Source organism: Phyllostomus discolor, chromosome 3 (assembly GCF_004126475.2).
Source record: "Phyllostomus discolor isolate MPI-MPIP mPhyDis1 chromosome 3, mPhyDis1.pri.v3, whole genome shotgun sequence".
In the NCBI taxonomy this organism is placed as follows: domain Eukaryota; kingdom Metazoa; phylum Chordata; class Mammalia; order Chiroptera; family Phyllostomidae; genus Phyllostomus; species Phyllostomus discolor.
The window spans coordinates 72144035-72167378 of NC_040905.2; the positions used below are offsets into that span (position 1 = coordinate 72144035).

The 23344-nt window shown below is 37.2% G+C and overlaps 1 pseudogene; it reads right to left on the minus strand.

The window, feature by feature from the left end:
- The window catches only part of LOC114495665, a 105125-nt pseudogene that overhangs the window by 74153 nt on the left and 7628 nt on the right, over window positions 1-23344 (minus strand).

The window sequence follows — 23344 nt, forward strand, 5'->3', positions numbered from 1 at the left end:
CAAACTTTTTGATTTCTTCCTTGATCTCATTCTTGACCTATTCATTGTTTAATAGCAAGCTATTCAATCTCCATGAGTCTGAGTGTTTTTGAATTTTCTCCTTGAGGTTGGTTTCTAGTTTCAGTCCCTTGTGGTCAGAGAAGATGCTTGATATGATTTCAATTTTCTTGAATTTGTTGAGGCTTATTTTGTATCCTATCATGTGGTCTATCCTTGAAAACGTTTCATGTGTATTTGAAAACAATGTGTATTTAGCTTCTTTGGAATGAAAGGCTCTCTATATATTTCAGTTAAGTCCATTTGATCTAGGTCATTGTTCAATGCCATAGTATCTTTGTTGATACTTTATTTGGAAGATCTATCCATTTTTGACAGTGGGGTGTTGAAATCCCCTACTATAAATGTGTTGCTGCCAAATATCTTTCTTGAAGTCCTCCAAGATTTTATTTATGTATTTCAGTGCTCCTATGTCGGGTGCATGTATATTTACAATGTTTATGTCTTCTTGCTGGATTCTTCTCTTGAGTATTAAGAAGTGACTTTCTGGGTCTCTTTTCATGGCTCTATGTTTGAAGTCTGTTTTGTCTGATATGAATATTGCTACCCCGGCTTTTTTCCCCTGTTTTCTTGGAAAATTTGTTTCTGGCAGTTCATTTTCAGTCTGTGTAGGTATTTTGTCCTGAGTTGGGTCTCTTGTGGGCAGCATATGTGTGGGTCATGCTTTCTTATCCATTCAGCTATTCTGTGTTTTTTGATTGGAGCATTTAATCTGTTTATGTTTAAGATTATTATTGATAGGTACTTATTCATTGCCATTTTTTGTACCTGTATTCCTCTCACTCTTTTTCTTCCTTTTCTTTAAGCTGTCCCTTTAGCATCTCTTGCAGAGCTGGTTTGGTGGAGGTGTATTCTAGACTTCTTTTGTCTGGGAAGCTCCTTATTTGGCCTTCCAACTTAATTAAGAACCTTGCTGGGTAAAGTAGCTTTGGTTGCAGGCCTCTGGTTCTCATTACTTGGAATATTTCTTGCCATTCTCTTCTGGCTTGGAGCGTTTCCATTGAGAAGTCAGCTGCTAGCCTTCTTGGGACTCTCTTGTATGTTACTTTCTGTTTCTCCCTTGCTGCCTTTAAGATTCTTTCTTTGTCTTGAAATTTTGCCATTTTAATTATGATGCATCTTGAAGTGGGCCTCTTTGGGTTCCTCTTGATTGGGACTCTCTGTGGTTCTTGGATTTATGTGTCTTTTTCTGTTATCAAATTAGGGAAGTCTTTCATCATTACTTTTTCAAACAGGTTTTCTATTCCTTGCTCTTCTTCTTCTCCTTTTGGTATCCCTATTATATGGATATTATTGTGTTTCATGCTGTCTTGCAGCTCCCTTACCATCTCTTCATTCTTTCTGACTCTCTTTTCCTTTTCTTGTTCTTTCTGGGTGTTTTTTTTCTACCTTGTCCTCGAGCTCACTGATTCAATCCTCTGCTTCATCCAGCCTGCTTGTAATTCCTTCCAATGTGTTTTTTTTTAAATATATGATTTTTTTAAAGATCTTATTTATTTATTTTTAGAGAGGGAAGGGAGGGAGAGAGAGACAGACAGACAGACAGACAGACATCAATGTGCGGTTGCTGGGGGTTCTGGCCTGCAACCCAGGAATGTACCCTGGCTGGGAATCGAACCTGGGACACTTTGGTTCCCAGCCCGCGCTCAATCCACTGAGCTACGCCAGCCAGGGCTCCAATGTGTTTTTTATTTCTGATATTTTATTGTTCATTTCTTCCTGGTTTTTCTTTATAGTTTCTATTTCCTTTTTCCTGCTGATGTAATTCTCATTCATTTCCTTGTAGTTGTCTGTGAGTTCCATGAGCATTTTCATAACCATTATTTTGAATTCTATATCTGATAGTTTGGTTACCTCCATTTCGTTTAACTCTTTTAGTAGGGGGTCTTCCATTCCTTTTGATTGCATGTTCTTTTTTTGTCTCCCCATTTTAGATGACTCTTTTTGCTTGTTTCTGTGTTTCCTGATATTTTGCTTTGCTAGCTGTCTTTGTAGGGTGAACTTCTATGTTAGGAATTCTCTCAGGTTCAGTGATGTGGTCTCTTTGATCTCCTTATCTGGATGCAGTAGGTTTGCCCTTCTGCTTGTGTGGGCTGTCTTGTACTTGGGTTTTTATCTTTTGGTGGTTCCTTTGTTGTTGTTTTTTCTACTCTAGCAGGTATACTGATGTTCACAGCTCTCACCTATTCTTGTATGTGATCAGTGGCAGGGGGTAGGCAAAATGGATTAAGACAGCAGGAGCATATTTTATGGGATCTAAAATACCAGCAAGTAGAGAAGAGATAGGAGATTTTTTGGGTAAGTATAGCATTAACTGTGATATTTCCCCCAACTAGCCACTTTTTGTAAAAGGTGAAAGAGAGATAAAACTCTTGTTAGAGGGGAGGGTGACTGTAAACTTAGTCATGAAAACAGAGCACTTGTACAAGGTTAGATGATGAGGTATAGTGAGTAAAGGATAGAAAGTAGGCATAGTGTAAAAAAGAATAGCGTTAACCACAACAATAATAATGCTCAGGTTTGAAGTGAAGTGGCTAAGATCAGGGAGGGTTGCTGTGTAGTATGTACAGTTGTATGGAACAACAATTATTTACAATAGTACTGAAACAACAATAATATGACAAGAAATATATGATTTGGATAACCAGAATAGAAAGTACTCAATCAAGACGTATGTTTTATTGGAACACAGGTGAAGTGAAAGAGGGAAATTAAAATACAATAAAGGCAGAATAAGGAAAACCAGTCAAACAATGCAATTAATCAGGGGAATAAAATGAGGAAAACTAAACATAAGGAAGAGAAATAAAAAAATACTAATAAAATAAAAGTGGTGAAAATAATGAAAAGATAATAATGATACACATAAACAATAAAATGCCAGCTCTGTGGGATAGCAAAGTGACATTTGTCTAAAGTTTCTCAGTTTTGGGGGGTTAGCCTTGTGCTCCCCCTTTTGATCTGTCTCTGGACCCTTTCTAACTTCATGTCTTATTGTCTCACTTGGAAGGAGAAAGAAAAAAAAAAAGAGGGTCCAAAAAGGAAAAAAAAATAAGCCTCCTGCTGACTTTAAAGTTGTTCAGCGAGTTCTGCTAGTATTCCTAGATGCCACAGGAAGGGGGGCGGGGCTTGGCTTTGCTTTTCTTCCTTCCTGTGGTTTTGAGAGGATGGGGACCAGGTCTGGGTCACAATTTCCTGTCCTCTGCTGACCCAGGTCCTCCATGAACTGGCAGCCTCAAATCCACCACTCAGCCTCTGGGCACAAGAGTGAGTCAGTCTCAAGCCGCCCAAGACAAGCTGGGCATGTGTGGTTCTGCTCAGCTATTCAGTCCTTGGGTGCGTGCAGCTGAAATCTCCTTCAGGGCATGCCATCCACTGCTTAGAATTCCTTACAAAGCAGCTGCCCGCTGTTCTTAACAAGTGCCCGGCTTTTCATACAGCCCAACTTTCCAGCCAGTCTGGAGACTATCTGAGTCAGGGTCTGACGTGACCCAGTTCCACCCTTCTCCAGGTCTCACCCAGCACCCCAATTTCTCTGATGCTGGTGTCCCAGCCGATGTGTATCGCCTCTGTGTGTCTCCTACTTCATCTCTATTACCCCCAGTGACTTCCAGTACCCAGGTCCCTCCTGGTGCTAGGCTGCCCTCCCTGGCTCTGGCAGGGGAGGGAACTGGTGATCTAACTCCTCCCTGTATCCTGCATCAGGCTCCGGGCTGGGAGCCGTAGCAGCCTTGGTCTCCGTTCAGATCCCAGGGACCTTATTGTCCCTGTGCAATCTCTTCACTATCTGTTTTTCAATGCCCCCTACAATTTTTTGCCTCCAAACTTCATATAAGCTGGGATTCTGTTGGCTGTTCACTCTGTTCCTCAGAAAATCAGCCAGGTGTTCCAGCTTGGCACAAAGAGAACTGGGCTCCATTCCCACCTACCTCGCTGCTATCTTATCTCTCCAAATTGTTGATTTGAGTCCCAGTTTCCTTCCCTTCACTGTTGATTCACTTTGCATAGCCTCCACTTTTTCCTTTATTTTGTGATCATACTCAACCACTTCTGTGAGAATCCTGATTACCAGTGTTTTGAATTCTGCCTCTGATAGGTTGGCTATCTCTTCATCATTTAGTTCTATTCTTGGAATTTTGATCTGTTCTTTCACTTGGGCCATATTTCTTTGTCTTGGCACACCTGTTACATTTTAAGGGGCGGAGCCTTCTGTATTCACCAGGGTGAGGCAATGCATCACTGCATTGTGGTGCTGTATGTGGGTAAGGTGCCTGAGAGGGAACAATGCCACTTGCTCAGCTCTCGTCCAGCTTTCAGTTACTTCCTCGCTACCCATAAGCAAATTGGGGCCTCCTGGTGCTGATTTCCTGGTGGGTGGGCTTGTGTACATTCTAGGACCCTGTGGGTCTCTCCAACAAATTCTCCTGTGAGGCTGGGAGTCTCTCCTGCCAATATAACCCCTACGGGTTTTTACAGTCACAGGTTTTGAGTTTTATTTTCCCTTGCAGGAACCCTGGGTTACATGGTCTATCTTGCTCCTCTGTTGTTCCTCCTGGTTTATCGGCATGCAAATATGGGACCATCAGCCACGGCCTCATGTGCTCAGTCCTCCAGCCACACCACTTTGCCATGTGTCCTCTCTGCCCCAGCTGCTCATCTCCCTCCTATAAGTCCGAATGAGTATGTCTTCTTTAACTCTTTGGTTGTCGGACTTCCATACAGTTCTGTTTTCCGGCAGTTCTGGTTATTTTTTGTTTTTAAATTTGTTGTTGTCTTTCTTTGGTTGTGTCAGGAGGCAAAGTATATCTACTTATGCCTCCATCTTGGCCAGAAGTCCAGGGAAATTTAAATAATATATACAAAGTAACCCAGCCAGAAAGTGTCTATAAGAGAAAGCACATTGTATTTGCATACATTTGCATAAGTAAACATGCTATGTTGAGTTTATTACACAAATATCTTCAAAATAAGAAAAAGAAGAAAACTATCATGTATTTGATTACCAGGAAAATAAACATATTTCATCTTAACTATATTTTAAAAGGTCAGAGGCCCTTTGTGTATTTAAGAATTGTAATGAAATAGTATACCACCATAAAAGCCAATAACGTAGCTGAGTATGAAGAAATCATGAAGATATATTTTTATATGAATGAGAAAGCTGTAAAAAATGTAATATATTATACTGCCATTTGTGTATAAAAGTGCATGGATTTTTCCCTGGCTGGTGTGGCACAGTGGATTGAGTGCTGACCTGTGAACTGAAGGGTCGCCAGTCAGAGCACATGCCTGGGTTGAGGGCTGGGTCCCCAGTTGGGGGCGAGTGAGAGGCAACCACACATTGATGTTTCTATCCCTTTCTTTCTCCCTCCCTTCTCCTCTGTCTAAAAATAAACAAATAAAATCTTTTTAAAAAGTGGATGGATTTTTTTAAAAAGTGCATGTATATGCATAGGATAGCTCTAGAAGGATAGAAAAATGTTGAAAATAGCAATTGTGCTAGAAATGAGTTGAGGAGGAATCTTACTTTTCACTATATATAGGTTTTCAACTTTTAAAACCTTCTCTATGTGCATGTGTCGCTTATTTAAAAATAAATTTAAAGTTTGATTTTTTTCAAATGAAATAATTAATGTCAACAGGACACCCAACATTGATTGAATAATCTTGTGCAAATAAATCCTTTTCTTGACAAAGCATACAATTTTCCATGAGAGAACTTTCATTAAGTTGGACAATACCTAGAGAGTAAGAAGTTAGAGACAGTAATTTTTGACCAGATATCTAAACCATGATAGGATTCAAAAAATTGCTTGTAAGTATAATGGAATAAAACTGTATTATTTTTCCAACCTTTCTTTCTACATGACATTTTCCCTTCAAACTTTCAAATTTTCACTGAGAACCCATAAAGGAACATATTATTCACAAGAAAGTGGGAGGTAAATGGGAAAAAGTCAGAAATTTCGCTGTATAAAATTACAAGAATACCAAATGATCATATTATCCTGTTATTTAATGTATTTTAAATATAAAACATAGTTTATAATAGTCATATGCCCTATTGAGTCATAAAATGTAAGTTTTTAGATATAATAGGTATAGTAAGAAGTTTCACCTCATTCAAATTCATGCCTCAGCATTGAAATAGTAGGAAGAGTCCAGGGTAAAACCTAAATATAGTCCACTGTGATTCAGACATATAGATAGACATCTTTGGGTATCACTACTCGTTGTTCAATATGATTGCAACTGAGAAAGCATTATCTGTTGCAACTGAGAAAGCATTATCTGGCACTAAAACTTTTTTATATATTATATATGCTAGCTTTGTATGTTTAGTCAAATCTGTAATTAACTTTCTTTTATAATAAGCTTTGGGGAAGTATGTTGGAGTACAGGTAATGAAATCATGGCAGGTTAATGCTTCGTGTCATCTTGTGAACTAGTTATAGCAGCGGGAAGAGAATGGTGCTGGGAAAAACAAATTAGAACACAGCATTACAGAGATCTTTAATTTGAGATTACTTAGAAAAAATAACTATGGTTTGACACACACTAACTGTGTATCTATAGAAATGTGGGCTCTTTTCTTTGAAACTTCACTCACAATGGTAAGGCTGCCACTCAGTTTTCTTCCTTCCTACAGACCAGGTAAATCATTGAGATGGCTGCCTACACTAAAAGAGTAGTGTACAGATGTAGAGCAGAAATTTCATCACCATAATACTAATTGTGTTGAAATGAAGCTCTTTTGATCTTATTGTCATTAGCATCCAATTGTAACCAAACAACTCAGATACCTTTGAATCCTTCACTGGGTTCCATAATTTATTAAGTGGAGACTGATAGCTTGCCCAATTAATGATGTAAATTGTATTTCCATGAAGGATTTTATACATCCCTAATAAGTGTTAACTACCTTGTAAGGTTAAAAAAAATTGGAATTTGGGTCAAGAAAACTCAAGGGATTGATGTGACTTATTAACAAGTAGAGTAAGAGTAAAATAATTTTCATCCAGAATTTACAAAAATAAACGAGTTAATTTTCTGTTAGCATGGTTTCAAAACAGAGAAGAAACAACTGGAAAAGATTCCCTTTGACAAAACATAAAGATTGAACCCTGGGTGGTGTGGCTCAGTTGATGGGCATCATCTCACAGAGCAAAGCTCCCTGGTTTGATTCCTAGTTAGGACACATCTTGGCTTGCAGTTTTGGTCCCTGATGGAGATGAGTGTGAGAAGCAGCCATTCAATATTTCCCTTTTGCATCAGTGTTTCTCTCCCTCTCTTTCTCCCTCCCTTATCCTCTCTCTAAAAATAAATAAATGAAATAAAATCTTTAAAAAAGTGTAAAGATTGAGATGGGCTTAACAAACTCATAAAGAGATGTTCTTCTACAGTTGGAAATATGAAAGTGTTGACTAGAAAGTTGTATTAGTCATATATCTGGACCATATGCTTGAGACGGAAAATCCTCTATCTGAAAAAAAAAAAAAAAAAAAAGCCTGAAACCATCTTATGTCTACAGGAGGACCTGTGTATACAACTAGATCCTTTGAGCCCAAGTTTTCTATAAAGCCTTATACAAATGTACAGAAGTGATCAAAGAATTGCTTTTCCTACCCACTCTTATGTAGCATGATGACACCCAGAGAACTTTATACAAAGAAAGCTTTTGCCAGGAGAAACAAAGGTATGTACAAAGAAGGGCAAACAATTTTGCTCAAATCACTAGCATTCCTGTGCTGCTCTGTAATACCTGACTGAACAGATGACATTTTTTTCCTACCAGACATAAGATAAAATGATGGGAAGAATATAAAAGAGATACTACTGAAGGAAAGAACACACGTTTATCGGAGCATAAAATAGTATTTTTAAAGATAATAAGCTTATATACTCCCAAATAGAGAATAATAAGTGATAATATTTGATAAATTCACCAAAGAATGGGAAGGACTGTGCAATAAGCAATTACAATGGGGACTCATTTATGTGGGCCAGACTTAGAGCCATGGAAACATTAGACAGTGAGATGACTTTGGAAACATGAGAGGGTTAACAGAGTAGGAAAATGTGCCTTAATGCAAAGCAATATTTTAAATATTGCGTATAGGCAAGAGCAAGCAAGATAAGTTCGGGAAACAATGGTGAGGCCAATGATTTTTTGGATTGGCTAGAGAAGGCAGAGAGGGTCATTTTGGAAGAACAGTTGATACAAAATAATAGAATGTTAATTTGTTCCTCTTGACATTAAATACCCCCTTTGGAATGTCATGAGCAAGGGAAAGTAAATTATGCATAAATGCAGAGCTTAGCTATATAAAAATTCCATGAATTTTTAAATTTTTTATAAAAGCACTTCACTTAACCAAAGGTCACATCCTCATCTGGACATGGTTGAGAAAACCAGAAGTAAGCAACAGCAACCTTTGAATATATGGTGGGGGAAAATCACAAACCCATACACACCTAATTTGCCATTATAAAACTGCCTCTTACTCAGAACCTGTTCACTCTAATTTTAGAAAAAATCTGACTCTCCTCTCCATTCCAGATTAGAAGCCAGAAATTAAAATAGGTGGCTTCTAGACTCAGGCATTCTGACAGTTGTAATATTTGATAGTGACAGTCTGAAAATGAAGAAGGTAGAAAAGGTATTGAAAGCAGCCATAAGTTGAGAGATTGGGGTCATTATTTTCTTGAAACTAATATCAATTACCTCAGTATAATATCTTCATTAAATTACTTTAATGCTTTCTTTTCACTTTCTAATAACTTTTTTCCTATAACAGAAGCTCATTTTGTGCAATACAAGCCAAAAAAAGAATAACTTAAAAGTAAGTAAAAAAAAAGCCAACTTTCTCTCATTTTCTGACCACTTATAGATGTTGTATCATTTTACTTAGTTTTCCTTTGAAACATGTGGTTGTACTTACACTGAACATCTATAATATTTGCTTCAAGACAGCTGAGGACTTCCAGTCAAGATGGAGGTGTAGGTAGACATGCTTCTCCTCGCACACCCCCAAAAAGAATTGAAACTAAATTTCAAATAACACCCTGAACTGCCAGAAAATTGAACTGTCTGAAAGTCCAATAATAAAAGATTTAAAGAAACTACATTCATCCAGATGGGTAGAAGGGGTGGAGAAGTAGAAGCTGAGCAGGAGAGAACAAGGGAAGAGAGATGGGGCGTGGCTCAGAGAGACGGTGGCAGTGCTGGAACAGGCACAGGGAGTCCCACATTCACATTGGTGGATAAAAATCAGGAGGGATACCTTGGGAGTGAGCAATCCCAGCCACAGGCCAGACAGCACAGCCCAGGGTTCCAGCACCAGGAAGATAAATCCCTGTAACTTCTGGCTGCTGTAAAAACCAATGGGGGTTGGGGTAGCAGAAGAAATGGCCAGATTTTTAGTATACTCCACTGAAAAGGCCCACATAGACTTAGAACATATGCAAACCCACCCACTCTGGGAGTCAACACCAGGGCAATAGCTGGAAGGGTGCCAGTCACATAGGGGAGTGGGTGAAGTGACTGAAAACAGGGCAAGTTCCAGGAAAACTGCTGGAAGCCAGGCAACATCACAGTCCCCTCTTTGAATCCTCCCCCCACACAGAGCCAAAAAGTGGAGAAGTGGTTTGTCCCACCCTCATGATTATCTAAGACATTGAGAACACAAAAAAACATGGCACAAATGAAAGAACAGAACAAAACCCCAGAAAAAAAAAACTAAATGAAATGAAGATAGCCAACCTATCAGATGCAGAGTTCAAAACACTGGTGATCATGATGCTCAAAGAACTCATTGAATATGGCAATGACATAAAGGAAGAAATGAAGGTTACACTAAGTGAAATAAAGAAAAATCTACAGGGAAGTAACAGTGAAGGGAAGTAAGCCAGGATTCAAATCAATGATTTGGAACATAAGGAAGAAATAAACATTCAATCAGAACAGCAAGAAGAAAAAAAGAATTAAAAAAGCAAGGATAGACTAAGGAACCTCTGGGACATCTCCAAATGTATCAACACCTAAATCATAGAGGTGCAAGAATGAAAACAGGAAGAGCAAGACATTGAAAACTTATTTGAAAAAATAATGAAAGAAAACTTCCCTAATTTTGAAAATAGACATATAAGTCAAGAAAGCACAGAGAATACCAAACAAGTTAGATCCAAAGAAGACTGCACCAAGATACATCATAATTAAAATGACAAAAGTTAAAGATAAAGAGAGAATCTTAAAAGCGGAGACAGAAAAAGAGACAGTTACCTAGAAAGGGGTTCCCATAAGACTGTCAGCTGATTTCTCAAAAGAAACTTTGCATGCCAAAAAGGACTGGCAAGAACTGTTCAAAGTGATGAAAAGCAAGGACCTGCAACTTACATTACTCTATCCAGCAAAGCTATCCTTTAGTAACAGACTATAGAAATGATCCTTGAAAATATAGCCCTGCTATCAGTTAGAATGGAAGGACAGATGAAGTACTTCCCAGACAAGATAAAGCTAAAGGAGTTCATCATAACCAAGCCATTATTATATGAAATGTTAGAGGGACTTATTTAAGAAAAAGAACATCAAAACTATCAACATTAAAAAGGCATCAAATTCACAACTATCAACAACTGAATCTAAAAAAACAACAAACCAAGCAAACAACCAGAACAGGAACAGAATGATAGATATGGAGATCATTTGGAGGGTTATCATTTGGGAGGGGGAAGGGGGAAAATGGGAGGAAAGGTGCAGGGATTAAAAAGCATAATTAGTAGGTACAAAACAGGGGCATGTTAAGAACAATACAGGAAATGGAGAAGCCAAAGAACTTGTATGTGCAACCCATGGGTATGAATAAGAGGGGGGTATTGCTGGTGGAAAGGGGCGTACCAGGCAGAGGGGAGCAAAGGTGGAAAAATTGGGACAACTGTAGTAACATAATCAATAAAATATACTTAAAAAAGAGGTATTTCTATACTGCTTTCCACAGTGGCGTCACTAATCTGCATTCCACCAACAGTGCAAAAGAGTTTTCCTTTCTCCATATCCTTGCCAACACTTGTTGTTATTGTTTTTTACAGGACAAAATTAATTTAATTAGGTAAGGAATAATCAACCTAAACAATCTTTATCTTAAAGGTGTATATTTTAATTTGTCTATATAGTTAGCATTAGACCTTTTTTTAAAAGTATATTTTATTGATTATGCTATTAGAGTTTTTCCAACTTTTCCCCTTTTATCCCCCCTCCATCCTGCACCCCCAACCCTCCAGCATTCCCCTGCTTAGTTTATGTCCATGGGTTGTACATATAAGTTCTTTGAGATCTCTGTTTCCTGTACCATTATTAACCTCTCCCCTTCTATTTTATGCCTACCAATTACGCTTCTTATTCCCTGTACCTTTCCCCCTATTCCTCCCCTCCCTCTCCCACTGAAAACCCTCCATGTGATGTCCATTTCTCTGATTCTGTTCCTGTTCTACTTGTTTGCTTAGTTTTTGTTTTCATTCATTTATTTTTTTAGGTTAATTTGTTGATAGTTTTTTTGTCATTTTACTGTTCATAGTTTTTTATCTTTTTCTTAGATAAGTCCCTTTAACATTTCATATAATAACGGCTTGGTGATGATGAACTCCTTTAACTTGACCTTATTTGGGAAGCACTTTATGTGCCCTTCCATTCCAAATGATAGGTTTGCTGGATAGAATAACTTGAGTGTAGATCCTTGCTTTTCATGACTTCAAATACTTCTTTCCAGTCCCTTCTTGCCTGCAGGGTTTCTTTAGAAAAATCAGCTGATAGTCTTATGGGTACTCCTTCGTAGGTAACCCTCTCCTTTCTTCTTGCTGCTGTTAAGATTCTCTCTTTATCTTTAATCTTGGGTAACTTAATGATGAGGTTCCTTGGTGTGTTCCTATTTGGGTTCAACCTCTCTGGGACTCTCTGGGCATCCTGGACTTCCTGGAAGTCTATTTCCTTTACCAGATTAGGGAAGTTTTTCTTCATTATTTGTTCAAGTAAGTTTTCAATTTCTTACTCTTGTTCTTCTCCTTCTGGCACCCCTATAGTTCAGATATTGGAACACTTAAAGTTGTCCCAGAGGTTCCTAAGCCTCTCTTCATTTTTTTGAATTCTTGTTTCTTCATTCTGTTCCAGTTGGATATTTATTTCTTCCTTGTGTTTCAAAACATTGCTTTGAGTCCTGGTTTCCTTTCTGTCACTGCTGGTTCCCTGAAAATTTTGCTTTATTTCACTTTGGGCATCCTCGATTTGTTCTTTCATTTCTCGACCAAGCTCAATCAATTCTGTGAGCATTTTGATTACCAGGGCTTTGAACTCTCCATTCTATAGGTTGGCTATCTCTGCATCGCTTAGCTCTCTTCTGGAGTTTTGCTCTGTTTCTTCATTTGGGCCATATTTCTTTGTCTCAGTGCACCTCTTAAGTTGTAAGGGGGCAGGGCCTTTGGTATTCACTGGGGCAGGGCAACCCTCCTTGCTTTGCTGTGGTGCTGTCTATGAGGGAGGGGCCAGAAAAGGAACAATGAAGCTCCCCTGCTCAGCTGTAGCCCCACTTTCCAATGAACCCTGGTGTGAGATTGGGAGTTTCTCCCACAGTGGCAACCCCCCACCGTAGTCCACTGTCAGCTCTGAGTCTCTGTTTCTGGTTCAGCCAGCCCCTCCCGCTCAGTCCACCGCTTTGCTGCAGGTTATCTCCATATGCCTGTCTTACAGGTCTGGTTGGTCTGGTTGACTGTTTCTTTAACTTCTTGGTTGTTGGAGTTCCATGCAGATTGATTTTCTGGCACTTCTGTTGTATTATTGTTTTTAGATTGGTTGTTATCCTCATTTTGGTTGTGGGAGAAAGTGAAGGGTTTCTGCCTACCCTCCATCTTGGATGGAACCCCCTTGTTTTTTGATTTATTGATGGCCATTCTGAGAGGTATGAGATGGTATCTCATTGTAGTTTTTGTTTGCATTTCTATGATGATTAGTGACTTTGAGCATCTTTTCATATGTCTATTAGCCATCTGTATGTCCTCTTTGGAGAAGTGTCTATTTGGGCCTTTTGCCTATTTTTAAATTACGCTGTTTGTTTTTTTGGTGTTGAATTTTTTAAGTAGTTTATAAATTTTGGATATCAATCCCTTAGAAGATATATTGGAGAGTATGTTCTTCCATTCTGTGAGTTGTCTATTTTTATTTTGTTGACAATTTCCTATTCTGTGCAAAAACTTTTTAGTTCAATATAATCCAACTTGTTTATTTTTTCTTTTGTTTCCCCTGCCTGGGGAGGTATATCTGATAAAAAAATTTCTACATACAATGTCTGAGATTTTTCTGCCTATGTTTTCTTCTAGGACTTTTACGATTTCAGATCTAACATTTAAGTCTTGGGTCCATTTAAAATTTATTCTTGTGTGTGGTGTAAGAAAGTGGTCTACTTTCACTTTTCTGCATGTATCTGTCCAATTTTCCCAACACTATTTATTGAATAAACTATCTTTAGCCCATTGTATGTGCTTGCTTTCTCTGCCAAGTATTAATTGACTGTAAAGGTGTGGTTTTATTTCTGCGTTCTCTATTCTGTTCCATTGACCTTTGTGTCTGTTTTTATGTTAGTACCAGGCTGTTTTGATTACTATAGCCTGGTAGTATAGTTTGATGTTAGGTAGTGTGATCCCTCCAACTTTGTTCTTCTTTCTCAGGATTACTGTAGCTATGTATGGCCTTTTGTGATTCCATATAAGTTTTTGAAATATTTGTTCCAGTTCTGTGAGATATGTCATTGGAATCTTGATAGGAATTGTGATGAACCTATAGATTGCTTTGGGTAGTATGGACATTTTAATTATGTTAATTCTTCCTATCCATGAACATGGTATGTGCTTCCACTTATTTGTATCTTCTTCAATTCCTTTTTCAGTGTCTTATAATTTTCCAAGTACATATCTTTTACCTTCTTAGTTAGGTTTATTCCTAGGTATTTTTTTTTATTTTGTAGCATTGTGAAAAAAGAGTGAAGGTTCATCCCTGCAAACTCTGTGAAGTCACATTTATTTAAAAACTGTTTTTATCCTGGCTGGTGTGGCTCAGGGAATTGAGCACAGGCCTCCAAGCCAAAACTAAAAACCCTTTTTGATATAGGACAAGAAACAAGAATCTATATTTTTATGGCTAATAGTGACACAAGGGCCACTTCTGAATTGCTTTCAATGTGGCTCTAGTCACCAGTAGCATGCCATTTCAAGAACATTTTCTCATAGCACAAAGTGAAATGCTGTCCCCTCCTTCCTGTCTCAAGAGTTACTGTGGTAACATTCCCTTTTTGTGTTTCATGAGAAGCAATGGCTTTCCACAGCAAATTGGAGAAGATGAAAGTCTACCACCTGCTTAGCCCCACCCAAATGAGCTGGCCTTAGCCATCACAGAGTTCTTTCTCCTTCATTTCCGATTTCCACATGCTGCAAACCTAAGTCCATCAGAAGCTGAATGACCATTAGGATATTGATTCTGAAAGGTTGATAGCACTTTTTTGAGAGATTTAGATATGATTGGATCATTCTGTAGTTCCTTCCTTCATCTTTGACTTCTTTCCTTCACCTTCTCCTGTGTCACTTTCACCAAGGAGAAGAGATTTAATGGGAACATTTATCTTCTCTCATAATCTTATTTAAGAATATTACTTTGTTTAATTACTGCTTGAGGATTCTTGAAAGAAAAAATGCTACATGCTTGTAAAGAGTATTAAACATTTCTTTTTAGTATTTGTGAAGAGATTTACCAAATTGAAAGACTCTTAGAATGAAATCGAACAACTTTTGCATGGAGAAGTAAACCAGGAAAATGTCAGAAAGTATTGTATTCCTCAGAATCTTTAAAAACTCACTGTGAGTTCAACTTAAGGTTTTAGAGGGAGTAAAAACTATAGTGAGAGAATGTGGTTGTGTTCAGTGTATTTCAGCTAAAACTTACTTTGTTTCTAATATTCTTCATTTTTAATACTTATAAGTCATTCTTACTTAGCTCCAGGAGTTTTCATAGTGGCAACAAATCTACAAACTATGAGGTCTGAAAAAATGCAGAGTAAAGTGCTTGTAAGGAATCCGATTGCTTTAATATCTTGAAATGTCTATTACAGGGATGCACAGGGAGGATCTAACAATTTGTGGAAGAGTAGCCACCCTCTAGGAACTACTTTTGGGAGAAATATGACTTTAATCACATCTTATAATGTAGTACTGTAAAATACCATATTCTCTTTTTACACAGGAAAAGATTCTCAAGTTTGAAATTGCATGGGATAGCAAATAAAACTATGGAAGAGGCAACACCTATTTCTTATATAGAGTAAAGCGTATTTGTGATAGATACAATTCACTCATTCAGTCAGTCACTTAACAAACATTTATTGAGCATCTAGCATCATTTGGTGAACACTGTTAATTCATAAATAAGTCATTTCTCTCAAAAAAGATTCAGATGAATGAAGATGGACATATAATCAAATAAGTGTACTACAAGGTAATAACTGCTTATTTGAGCTACTCGAAGAACAAAGTGACTAATGTTTATTAGATATTGCTACATGTAATTCTACCCACAAGTCATACTCCATAGACCTTACTCTATCCTTTCTGTATGTCTAATAGAAAAAATTCTGTGGGCTTCCTGACAAGGCCTTTGTTTAGGGCCATGGACCATAGTGAGCATGATATACCCTACAGACAGGAAGTACTTCACCTACATAGACCAGAGATGGTGACCCTGCTGAGCACATGATGGGACCTCAACTTGTTTGAAAGAATAGGTAAATGGATGTATATGGAGAGGGATGACTTAAGGGTATATAACTTATGTAGAAGAAAAAAGAGAGGGAACTGTAGAAATGAAGCAAATTTGTCTAGTTTCAAAGTAAAGAATAAAGTCAAGAAATGTCCAAAACCTTAAAACACTCCTGAAAGACAGGGTTGAACAAATACAAAATTCTCTGTTTTTGAAGAGGAAAACTCATGACATTTTCTTTAAGTGAAATTATTAATACAATGCCACCCTAACAAAAACCCAAACAAGCTTTAATATGGGGTTAGGAAAGTTGCTCTTAAAGTTTGCAAGGAAAAAATAACATGCAAGAAGTGTCTGGAAAAAAACATCAAAGCCCTTACAGCTAAAGCAGTGTGGTAGTAATACATGAATATAAAGACAGACTATTATAAAATTGAACAGAATGGAAAGCCCTGACAGAGATCCAACTTCATACAGAAATCCAGTATATGATAAGGGTGGCCTCTCGAATCACTGAGTTAAAGATGAACTTGGGTAACCATTTGGTAAAAGGTAAAATTAGATCTCACAATATACACAAAAATAAACTTCAGATTCATCTGAGATCTAAGGATAAGATTCTAATAATTTAAGTACCAATGAAAATTTGAGTGATTACTTATGTAATTAGTGTGGGGAAGGCTTTGTAATTATGACTTAAAATCCAGAGACAATAAAAAGAGAGTAATAAATTTAGCCACAGAAGTCACAATTTTTTTCTAGCACTTCTCTGATATTCCTGCCAGAAACACTTAATCTGCATCTAAACTTGAGGAAATTTTAGACAAACCTAAATTGTGGGGCATTCAACAAAATAACGGGTCTATAATGTTTTAAAGTGGGGAGATCATGGTAGTCACTGAAAAATGAGTCTCCTTAATGAGATTAAAGAGATGTGATAACTAAATGGAACACATGATTCTGAACTAGATCTTTTTGCTTGAAAAGACATTATTGGCACAACTGGTGAAACCTAAATGGGGTTTGATGATTACATGGTAGTAGTATACCAATGTTAGTTTCCTGAATTTGATGCTTGTATTTTGGTTAGAAAGGAGATTTTCCTTGTTTATAGGGAAATGATACTAATGGTATCATTTCCATTATGCTATAAGGGCTATCATTTAGCCCTTATAGCTAAATGATGATGGTCAACAAGTTGCTCAAAAAGTTTGGGGGTAAAAACCATTTTTGTAGTATTTTTTTTCTGTAAATTTGAGATTACACACACACACACACACACACACACACAATATACATGATATGTAAAGGTATTTTAAATTAATGCCATAGGAAAAGTTAAATTACCAAAATTGATCTCAGAAGAGATTTAAAAATACAAATAGGAATTACTAGAGAAGACATGTGGAATGTTTTGCAATGTAATCCCCAAAACACCATCAAGTCCAGATGTTTTCATAGGAGAATTTTATTTAGCTCCTAAAAGACAGTTCTAATGCTATCTAAATTGTTATAGAACACAGGAAAAGAACTAAAGCTTCCAAATCCTTTTCATAAAATGAGAAAACATTGATACCAGAACCCAAATATGACAGGAAAAATAAAGAAAAAGACAGATCAACTCTTCTTAGGAATATCCATGTAATAAATCTAAATAAAACATCAACAAACAAAAACTCTGCTACACATTAAAAGGATAATAAACCATGACCAAGAGGCATCTTATCTAGGAGTGCAGGAATAATTCAACATCAGAAAAAAAGCTATTAATGTAATTTACCATGTTAACAAATCAAAGTGGAAAAATTATATGATCATCTTCATAGATGCTGAGAGTGTATTTAATAATATTCAACATCCCCCCTGGCTGGCATAGCTCAGTGGATTGAGTGCGGGCTGTGAGCCAAAGTGTCGCAGGTTCAATTCCCAGTCAGGGCACATACCTGGGTTTCAGGCCACGGCCTCCAGCAACCACACATTGATGTCTCTCTCTCTCTCTCTATTTCTACCTCCCTTCCCTCTCTAAAAATAAATAAATACAATTAAAAAAATAAAAACAATAATATTCAACATCCATCTTTTTCTTTAAAGATTTTATTTATACTTTTAGAGAGAGGGGATGGGAGGGAGAAAGAGAAGAAGAGAAACAGTGTAGGACAGACAGAAAGATACATCAATCAGTCACCTTTCACACACCCCTAACTGGGGACTTGGCCCACAACCCAGGCATGTGCCCTGACTGGGGATTGAACCAATGACCTCTTGGCTCCGTAGCTGGCACTCAATCCACTGAGCCACACCAGCCAGAGCTAATCTTTATAAATATCCTACAAATAAAACAGGAATTAGTAGATATGTTTTATCATGTTAAAGAAGAGTCCATTTCTACCCTCAAATGACCTTATGTTAATTTAAGATTGTACTCTGGAAGTAGTCCATAAAGTGATGAGCAAGACAGACCTATTCAGCATTGTTCCAGAAGTTCTGGTCTACATAATTAGAGAAAATCAAGAAACAAAATGAATAAATATTGGTAAAAAAGAGGTAAAAGGTATTATTTCTAGGTGATATAATTATATACGTGTAAAATACAAGAGAATCAACTGGAAAACTAAACACTGAGATACGTCAATAGTACAGCAAGGTATAAAATAGAAAAATAAATACCTGATATAAATAAAAGTAACAAGCAATATTGGTAAACCCAACTACTGGTAGAGGGCTTCAATACTTTCAGTAATACCTTTGGGATTTTTTTTCTTTATTGTGTAAATATACTTCAGAGGTGAGTTATCTGAAGCCATTTTTGTTCTTTTATAGATAATAAAACTTTTCTCTCTGGTGGCTTTCAGGATTTTTCTCTGTGATTTTGAAATTTTCAGCTTTACTGTGGTTACATGTGTATTAGTTTTACTTTCTTCAGGACTTGGTGTGCCCCTTTCACTTGAGACTTCATGTATCTTTATAAATTGAAAATCTAAACCATTTTTTATTTAATTATTGCATCTTCTCATTCTCTCTATTCTTTATTCCTGAAACTTCAATTACATATATATTGGATCTGATCTTTCTATCCCACATGTCTCTTAATATTTCTCTTATACTTTCTATCCTTTTGTCTCACTCAGTGGGTTTTCTGTATCTGTCTCCCAATTCAATACTTCTTTTTTGGCTGTACAGTAGTCCCCCCTTATCTGCTGGGCATATGTTCCAAGATCCCCAGTGGATGCTTGAAACCATGGATTGTAGGGAATCCTACCTATACTATGTTTTTTCCCATACATGCACATCTATAATAAGGTTTAATCTATAAATTAGGCACAGTAAGAGATTAACAACAATGACTAATAATAAAATAAAATAATTGTAGCAATATACTGTGATGAAAATCATGGGAATGTGGTGTCTCTCAAAATATTTTATCGTACTGTACTCACTCTTCTTATTCTTGTGATACATTGGTGGAACCATTCCACAAGCATGATGGCCATCACCCACACTTTCTGATTATGTTGCAGGAACATAGGCAGATAATTTTTGTTTTTATTTTTGAGAGCATGTGGGCTTTTCACTCTGTACAATACCTTGGCTTTCTCATATGCCCTGTAGCATTGCCACATGCTACCAGAGTTAATCTGTCCTTCCATCTTTTATGCCCTGGTGACTCCTTTGCACTTTATGAGTGTACATTCTATTGGGCATCTTCAAGAAGAGCCTAGTTTCATCACAATTGAAGACTTGTTTTGGATGGTATCTTTCTCTTTAATCAACTTCTTCAACTGTGCCAAAAGTGTTGAAGCAGCTTCTTCAATAGCAGACACAGCTTCTCCAATAATTTTTATAGTTTTCAGTTCAAACCTATTCCTGAATCTGTAACCTTTCCTTAATGTACAGTAAATGGCTTGATGTTGATTGTTTAAGGGGATTCTTTGCTTAAGTCTTTGTGTAGGCTCACTGCTTTCTAGTGCAATGCAGTGCCATGAGTGGGAACACGTTTCCTGTTCACATCTTCCATCCATAAATTTAATGCTTTCTCCATCTTAACTAAGCACTTATTGTACACTGTGGCTGTAACTTTTGCAGTTTGAGGCATGACAGCAAAAGTAGCGCAAATATCTTTTTCCTTCTTTGCAATTTCATGGATAGAAGATTTGTTCTTACAGTAGATATTATCAACTTCAGTGAATGGTTTTCTTTCTTATTAAGTTGATAACTTTCACTTTTTCACTTAAGCATTTCATGGCTCCTCTTTGACATCACTACTCTTGTGCTTTGGGGCCATTATTAAGTAAAATAAGGATTACTGGAACACAAGCACTGTGATACTGTAACAGTTGATCTGAAAACCAAGATGGCTGCTAAGTGACAACTGTGGGCAGTGTACACAGCATGGAGATGCTGGACAAAGGGGTGATTCGTGTCCTGGGCAGGACAGTGCAACATTTCATCACATTATTCAGAATGGTGTGCAAGTTTAAAATTATGAATTGTTTATTTGTGAAATTTTCCATGTAATATTTTGGACCATGGTTGATCACAGGTAACAAACCGTGGAAAGTGAAACAGGATAAGAGGGGAGACTGCTGTATTTTTAGTGTACTACTTAACTTCTGCATTGAGACTTTTAAAAATATTAAGATTATTTATAGATTAAAAATTTTTCCCTGGCTGGTGTGGCTCAGTGGATTAAGTGCTGGCCTGTGAACAGTCACCTGTTTGATTCCCAGCCAGGGCACATGCCTGGGTTGTGGGCCAGGTTCCCCAGTGGGGTGCACACGGGAGACAACCACACATTGATGTTTCTCTCCTTCTCTTTCTTCCTCCCTTTGCCTCTGTCTATAAATAAATAAATAAATAAATATCTTTTTTTAATTTTTAATTTTTTTTAAAGAGGGAAGGGAGGGAGAAAGAGAGAGAGAGAGAAACGTCAATGTGTGGTTGCTGGAGGTCATGGCCTGCAACCCAGGCATGTACCCTGTCTGGGAATCGAACCTGCGACACTTTGGTTCGCAGCCTGTGCTCAATCCACTGAGCTACACCAGCCAGGGCTAATAAATAGCTTTCAAAAATTTTTTAAATTAGATTTTAATGTAGTTGAGGTAGAGAAAGAATATTTCACACAGCTCAAACTGTCATATTGACCAGAAATCTAGACAGATTTTTTAGGTATGAATAGATATTTATGGTTACATTAATTTATGGTTATATTATATGCCATTTATTTAACAATTCCCTATTTTTCATATGTGTTTATTGATTTAGAGAGACAGAAAAGGGGTGGGGAAGAGAAAAAGTGTGCAAGAGAGAAAAAAGAGAGAGAAACATTGATGTGAGAAACATTGGTTAGCTGCCTTATGCATGTTCCAGGACCAGGGATTGAACAATGTAGCCTCTCCGCGAAAGGGACGATGCTTCAACCAACTGAGCCATACTGGCCAGGGCAGACTTTTCTATTTTTGATTACTGAATTTGTTTAAAATTTTTGCTAATGTATTATAAATAATTTTGAAATGAATATCTTTTTGTACAAGGGATTTTTTTTCATTTTAGATTATTACTTTCTTCAAAAATATTGAATCAAAAGTATACATTTTTTAAAAAGATTTTATTTATTTATTTTTAGAGGGGGGGAAAGGAAGGAGAAACAGAGGGAGAGAAACATCGATTGGTGACCTCTTATATGCACCCCTACTGGGGACTAAACGCAAAACCCAGGCATGTGCCCTGACCAGGGATCAAACCAGTGACCTTTCACTCTGGACAACACCCACATACCTGTGCCGAAGTGGTCAGGGCACTATGCATGGTTTTAACATTCTCAGTGCTTATTGTTAAAATGTTCTTTAAGGGATGAGCCAATTAAAATGTGATTGGCAGCCTTTATTAGTATGACAGACTGCCACTTCAGCAACATTGGGTATCTTAATTTTGTATTTTTTAAATTTAAAGGATGAAATGATATCTTCTTTTTAAAATTTGCATTTATTGGACTACCAGTAGGACTGAACATTTCTACAGTTTTTTATTAGCTGTATTTATTTACTGTTTTGAGGATTGCCTCTTTATGCACTTTGTATTTCATTTATTAGAGTTTTATTGTTTTTCTTATTGAAGTATATTACTCCTTTCATAATACTGATATAAACCTGTCATATCTATGGCGGTTTTCCTCCCAACCTGTGGTTTAATTAATCTATAAATTGCTGTGAATGCATTTACTATCCTTGAAGCAAGACCAATCCTTTGCTCATTTTAGTGAGCTTAAAACTGAGGAACACATTTTCTTCATGGAGATATAGAAACTGCAGCTCTGGTTTCAGTTTGATGTGATTCAAAATGGCCTATAATGCTGTACTTCCAAGGAATGGAGATTACAGTGGTGATGGCCCCACGATAAAGCTGCATTGCTGTAGTGTGGGACAAGTAGGGGCTGTCCAACTGAAAGAATTATGGCCAATATATTGTAGAGTTATAACAAGATCAGCACACAAATCTAAGCTACCTTGAATAACTCACTTCTGAAGTATATTCACATAACCAAGAAAAATTCCCAGAGGAATTGTTGGACATGCTGAATAATCTGACCATAGTTAGGTTTCAAAATGTAAACTATGGAAATGCACATATTGAGGCTGGGTCATTTTCTCTTTTCAAGAAATATGGGCTGAATTATGAAATAAACAGTTAGTCTAGCTTTATTTTAAGAATGGCTGTGAAGATCTACAGAGGTGGTAGATATATTCAAGAGGTGTTATAAATTTGTAAATATAAATAATGCAAGAGATTAAACAAGTGACATAATTAGGAAAACATATCATATGTAATAATCAGTATTATCCACTTTGGAGCTAGTAGGCCCCAAAAGAGAAAAACCTGAATCAATGACAAATGACTTAAATTGAACTGGATATGGCCAGCATTTTGCTAATATTATTAGTAAAGCCAGAAGTGGAAGAGTGCTCTCCCTGAGTGAATGAAAATTACATCTTAAATGTAGATTCTACTTCCCCTATTTCAGTAGAATTGCTTAGGTTTACCTTCAATGGTAGAATTTTCTTGAAACTGTAGGTGCAAATCCAATTGTCTTTGAGGTTCTAGTCTGTCTGCCCAGCACAGGGTGACTCAGAACTAGTCTTTTGCTACCGTACAAGAGCCTCTGCTGTCCAGAGATTTCTACTCACTTCTCAGAAGTCCCCTGGAGAGGTCCAGGGCACCACCCTTCAGAACCTGCTGTCTCCCTATTTGCTTGTAGAGATAATTGTAATCAAAAGAAACCAGAGCCCCATCTTCATCCTTTTTATTTCTGAAAGCTAAATGGAGTGATGAATTTTATTTCAGTCTTCCTACACAGAGTCACAAGATTTATTCTCCACTACTTGCTATTACTTCTCAATAAAAGCAGTTACGCTAACCATGGTAATCAGTTCTTTTCACTGGCAGTAAAGCGCAAATATCATAGGTTTGGGTTCATTTTTAAAAGAAGTACAATTTTAAAAC